Here is a 6,225-nt window from a genome sequence, read left to right as displayed (position 1 = left end):
TATAGTAGTGTGTGTAGTAGTGTGTATAGTAGTGTGTATAGTGTGTATAGTAGTGTGTATAGTAGTGTAGTAGTGTGTATAGTAGTGTGTATAGTAGTGTGTATAGTAGTGTGTATAGTAGTGTTTAGTGTATAGTAGTGTGTATAGTAGTGTGTGTAGTAGTATAGTATGTGTGTAGTAGTGTTTAGTGTGTAGTAGTGTGTAGTAGTGTGTGTAGTAGTGTTTAGTGTGTAGTAGTGTGTATAGTAGTGTGTATAGTAGTGTTTAGTGTATAGTAGTGTTTAGTGTATAGTAGTGTATATAGTAGTGTGTATAGTAGTGTTTAGTGTATAGTAGTGTTTAGTGTATAGTAGTGTGTATAGTAGTGTGTATAGTAGTGTGTATAGTAGTGTGTGTAGTAGTGTGTGTAGTAGTGTGTATAGTAGTGTGTATAGTAGTGTGTATAGTAGTGTGTGTAGTAGTGTGTGTAGTAGTGTGTATAGTAGTGTGTGTAGTAGTGTGTATAGTAGTGTGTATAGTAGTGTGTATAGTAGTGTGTATAGTAGTGTGTGTAGTAGTGTGTATAGTAGTGTGTATAGTAGTGTGTGTAGTAGTGTGTATAGTAGTGTGTATAGTAGTGTGTATAGTAGTAGTGTGTATAGTAGTGTGGGTAGTAGTGTGTGTAGTAGTGTATATAGTAGTGTGTATAGTAGTGTGTATAGTAGTGTGTGTAGTAGTGTGTATAGTAGTGTGTATAGTAGTGTGTGTAGTAGTGTGTATAGTAGTGTGTGTAGTAGTGTGTATAGTAGTGTGTATAGTAGTGTGTGTAGTAGTGTTTAGTGTATAGTAGTGTGTATAGTAGTGTGTGTAGTAGTGTGTATAGTAGTGTGTGTAGTAGTGTGTATAGTAGTGTGTATAGTAGTGTGTGTAGTAGTGTGTGTAGTAGTGTGCATAGTAGTGTGTGTAGTAGTGTTTAGTGTATAGTAGTGTGTATAGTAGTGTGCATAGTAGTGTGTGTAGTAGTGTTTAGTGTATAGTAGTGTGTATAGTAGTGTGTATAGTAGTGTGTGTAGTAGTGTTTAGTGTATAGTAGTGTGTATAGTAGTGTGTATAGTAGTGTGTGTAGTAGTGTTTAGTGTATAGTAGTGTGTATAGTAGTGTGTATAGTAGTGTGTGTAGTAGTGTTTAGTGTATAGTAGTGTGCATAGTAGTGTGTGTAGTAGTGTTTAGTGTATAGTAGTGTGCATAGTAGTGTGTGTAGTAGTGTTTAGTGTATAGTAGTGTGTATAGTAGTGTGTATAGTAGTGTGTATAGTAGTGTGTGTAGTAGTGTTTAGTGTATAGTAGTGTGTATAGTAGTGTGTATAGTAGTGTGTGTAGTAGTGTTTAGTGTATAGTAGTGTGTGTAGTAGTGTGTATAGTAGTGTGTATAGTAGTGTGTATAGTAGTGTGTATAGTAGTGTGTATAGTAGTGTGTATAGTAGTGTGTATAGTAGTGTGTGTAGTAGTGTGTATAGTAGTGTGTATAGTAGTGTGTATAGTAGTGTGTATAGTAGTGTGTATAGTAGTGTGTATAGTAGTGTTTAGTGTATAGTAGTGTGTATAGTAGTGTGTATAGTAGTGTGTGTAGTAGTGTGTATAGTAGTGTGTATAGTAGTGTGTATAGTAGTGTGTATAGTAGTGTGTATAGTAGTGTGTATAGTAGTGTGTATAGAGTGTGTATAGTAGTGTGTGTAGTAGTGTGTATAGTAGTGTGTATAGTAGTGTGTATAGTAGTGTGTATAGTAGTGTGTATAGTAGTGTGTATAGTAGTGTGTGTAGTAGTGTGTATAGTAGTGTGTGTAGTAGTGTGTATAGTAGTGTGTGTAGTAGTGTGTATAGTAGTGTGTATAGTAGTGTGTATAGTAGTGTGTGTAGTAGTGTGTATAGTAGTGTGTGTAGTAGTGTTTAGTGTATAGTAGTGTGTATAGTAGTGTGTATAGTAGTGTGTGTAGTAGTGTTTAGTGTATAGTAGTGTGTATAGTAGTGTGTATAGTAGTGTGTGTAGTAGTGTTTAGTGTATAGTAGTGTGTATAGTAGTGTGTATAGTAGTGTGTATAGTAGTGTGTATAGTAGTGTGTGTAGTAGTGTGTATAGTAGTGTGTATAGTAGTGTGTATAGTAGTGTGTATAGTAGTGTGTGTAGTAGTGTGTATAGTAGTGTGTGTAGTAGTGTTTAGTGTATAGTAGTGTGTATAGTAGTGTGTATAGTAGTGTGTATAGTAGTGTGTATAGTAGTGTGTGTAGTAGTGTGTATAGTAGTGTGTATAGTAGTGTGTATAGTAGTGTGTATAGTAGTGTGTATAGTAGTGTGTGTAGTAGTGTGTATAGTAGTGTGTATAGTAGTGTGTGTAGTAGTGTGTATAGTAGTGTGTATAGTAGTGTGTATAGTAGTGTGTATAGTAGTGTGTATAGTAGTGTGTATAGTAGTGTGTGTAGTAGTGTGTATAGTAGTGTGTATAGTAGTGTGTATAGTAGTGTGTGTATAGTAGTGTGTATAGTAGTGTGTGTAGTAGTGTTTAGTGTATAGTAGTGTGTATAGTAGTGTGTATAGTAGTGTGTATAGTAGTGTGTATAGTAGTGTGTATAGTAGTGTGTATAGTAGTGTGTGTAGTAGTGTTTAGTGTATAGTAGTGTTTAGTGTATAGTAGTGTGTGTAGTAGTGTGTATAGTAGTGTGTATAGTAGTGTGTATAGTAGTGTGTGTAGTAGTGTGTGTAGTAGTGTGTGTAGTAGTGTTTAGTGTATAGTAGTGTTTAGTGTATAGTAGTGTGTGTAGTAGTGTGTATAGTAGTGTGTGTAGTAGTGTGTGTAGTAGTGTTTAGTGTATAGTAGTGTTTAGTGTATAGTAGTGTGTGTAGTAGTGTGTATAGTAGTGTGTATAGTAGTGTGTGTAGTAGTGTTTAGTGTATAGTAGTGTTTAGTGTATAGTAGTGTGTGTAGTAGTGTGTATAGTAGTGTGTATAGTAGTGTGTATAGTAGTGTGTATAGTAGTGTTTAGTGTATAGTAGTGTTTAGTGTATAGTAGTGTGTGTAGTAGTGTGTATAGTAGTGTGTGTAGTAGTGTGTATAGTAGTGTTTAGTGTATAGTAGTGTGTATAGTAGTGTGTATAGTAGTGTGTATAGTAGTGTGTATAGTAGTGTGTATAGTAGTGTGTATAGTAGTGTTTAGTGTATAGTAGTGTGTATAGTAGTGTGTATAGTAGTGTGTGTAGTAGTGTTTAGTGTATAGTAGTGTGTATAGTAGTGTGTGTAGTAGTGTTTAGTGTGTAGTAGTGTTTAGTGTGTAGTAGTGTTTAGTGTATAGTAGTGTGTATAGTAGTGTGTATAGTAGTGTGTGTAGTAGTGTTTAGTGTATAGTAGTGTTTAGTGTGTAGTAGTGTGTGTAGTAGTGTGTGTAGTAGTGTGTGTAGTAGTGTTTAGTGTATAGTAGTGTTTAGTGTGTAGTAGTGTGTATAGTAGTGTGTGTAGTAGTGTGTATAGTAGTGTGTGTAGTAGTGTTTAGTGTATAGTAGTGTGTGTAGTAGTGTGTATAGTAGTGTGTGTAGTAGTGTTTAGTGTGTAGTAGTGTTTAGTGTGTAGTAGTGTGTGTAGTAGTGTGTGTAGTAGTGTGTGTAGTAGTGTTTAGTGTATAGTAGTGTTTAGTGTGTAGTAGTGTGTATAGTAGTGTGTGTAGTAGTGTGTATAGTAGTGTGTGTAGTAGTGTTTAGTGTATAGTAGTGTTTAGTGTGTAGTAGTGTGTGTAGTAGTGTTTAGGAGGTCTGGTAACTGAATACGTTTTCAACAGATGGTCTCTGCTTGTTCAGCTGCTCTTCCTGCATCTCTCTTTCTGACCTAATTTCCTACAAACTTAGCTACTCTGTCTGTCTGTCTGTCTGTCTGTCTGTCTGTCTGTCTGTCTGTCTGTCTGTCTGTCTGTCTGTCTGTCTGTCTGTCTGTCTGTCTGTCTGTCTGTCTGTCTGTCTGTCTGTCTGTCTGTCTGTCTGTCTGTCTGTCTGTCTGTCTGTCTGTCTGTCTGTCTGTCTGTCTGTCTGTCTGTCTGTCAGGATTTCAGGTAGCCAGGTACTTTTATTATTTTTAATAAGGAGTAAATAACATTGCTAATTGACTGGGACAAAATACAATCCTTTTGCAAAATGATGCTTCTTCATTGATCGGGGAAAATACCAGTCAATACGTTTGACCATCATGCTTATTGGTCTATCGGTTAATTTGCATAATTTTAGTGGGATTTAATTGGACCGTGTGGATTGGCGCTAGTCGTAATTTATCTTATCTATCACACAGCATACAGAGCTTTTTCTTTGTGGAATATGGTTTGTCAGACAGCACTATGCTACTGCAGCTCCTCAGGTCCTCAGCTCCTCAGGTCCTCAGGTCCTTACTACTGCAGCTCCTCAGGTCCTCAGCTCCTCAGGTCCTCAGCTCCTCAGGTCCTCAGGTCCTCAGGTCCTCAGGTCCTTACTACTGCAGCTCCTCAGCTCCTCAGCTCCTCAGGTCCTTACTACTGCAGCTCCTCAGCTCCTCAGCTCCTCAGGTCCTTACTACTGCAGCTCCTCAGGTCCTCAGCTCCTCAGGTCCTTACTACTGCAGCTCCTCAGGTCCTCAGGTCCTTACTACTGCAGCTCCTCAGGTCCTCAGGTCCTTACTACTGCAGCTCCTCAGGTCCTCAGGTCCTTACTACTGCAGCTCCTCAGGTCCTCAGGTCCTTACTACTGCAGCTCCTCAGGTCCTCAGCTCCTCAGGTCCTCAGGTCCTCAGGTCCTCAGGTCCTCAGGTCCTTACTACTGCAGCTCCTCAGGTCCTCAGCTCCTCAGGTCCTTACTACTGCAGCTCCTCAGGTCCTCAGCTCCTCAGGTCCTCAGGTCCTTACTACTGCAGCTCCTCAGGTCCTCAGCTCCTCAGGTCCTCAGGTCCTTACTACTGCAGCTCCTCAGGTCCTCAGCTCCTCAGGTCCTTACTACTGCAGCTCCTCAGGTCCTCAGCTCCTCAGGTCCTTACTACTGCAGCTCCTCAGGTCCTCAGGTCCTTACTACTGCAGCTCCTCAGGTCCTCAGCTCCTCAGGTCCTCAGGTCCTTACTACTGCAGCTCCTCAGGTCCTTACTACTGCAGCTCCTCAGGTCCTCAGGTCCTTACTACTGCAGCTCCTCAGGTCCTCAGCTCCTCAGGTCCTCAGGTCCTTACTACTGCAGCTCCTCAGGTCCTTACTACTGCAGCTCCTCAGGTCCTCAGCTCCTCAGGTCCTCAGCTCCTTACTACTGCAGCTCCTCAGGTCCTCAGCTCCTCAGGTCCTCAGGTCCTTACTACTGCAGCTCCTCAGGTCCTCAGCTCCTCAGGTCCTCAGGTCCTCAGGTCCTCAGCTCCTCAGGTCCTCAGCTCCTCAGCTCCTCAGGTCCTCAGCTCCTCAGGTCCTCAGCTCCTCAGCTCCTCAGGTCCTCAGCTCCTCAGCTCCTCAGGTCCTCAGCTCCTCAGGTCCTCAGCTCCTCAGCTCCTCAGGTCCTCAGCTCCTCAGCTCCTCAGGTCCTCAGCTCCTCAGCTCCTCAGGTCCTCAGCTCCTCAGCTCCTCAGGTCCTCAGGTCCTCAGGTCCTTACTGCTGGAGTGAAACACATGTTTTTATAAGCCCAGTCATTGCGCAACATTTATAAACACAATATGTTTGTTAAAAACAGTTTTGATGGCCACGTTTTAAAAAATTTAAAAAAAGAGCTACTATTTTTCTTTCTCAACTTGTAATTGAAGTGCGCCTCCTCATTCACCGATCAAGTGCATATAGGCAACGGTAGGCAGGCTATCGGGGTGCCGTTCACCACTTTACAATGATCTGGTGATCCTTGCTTCAAAGTAGCCAAAAATCAGACCATAGAAACATAGAGGGAATTATTTTTTCCACCCAATATGATAACAATTATACCATTGAAAACATATTTTCTCTCCTGTTCTATTGGTTTTCATATCAACTTTCTTTCATTTGTCGAGAAGCTAAAGGCACAATAGTTACATTAACAACCCGTTCTATTCGTTACGTCTGTAGTTGCAGACAACAGGAAGTCTGAAGGGTTGAAGAACAAGAAAGCAATAGAAATATATTCCTTACAAATGGAAAACTATTTGCAGCAATTATATGAAAAGGGAACAACATTCCCAACGCTTCCCTTGTCAATAATACCATTTTGTCCGTAATCTTGATGAAGAATGTTAATTACCTTAC

Source organism: Oncorhynchus gorbuscha, linkage group LG09 (assembly GCF_021184085.1).
Source record: "Oncorhynchus gorbuscha isolate QuinsamMale2020 ecotype Even-year linkage group LG09, OgorEven_v1.0, whole genome shotgun sequence".
In the NCBI taxonomy this organism is placed as follows: Eukaryota; Metazoa; Chordata; class Actinopteri; order Salmoniformes; family Salmonidae; genus Oncorhynchus; species Oncorhynchus gorbuscha.
The sequence above is the reverse complement of the archived record's forward strand: the minus strand, read 5'-3'. Positions refer to the sequence as shown.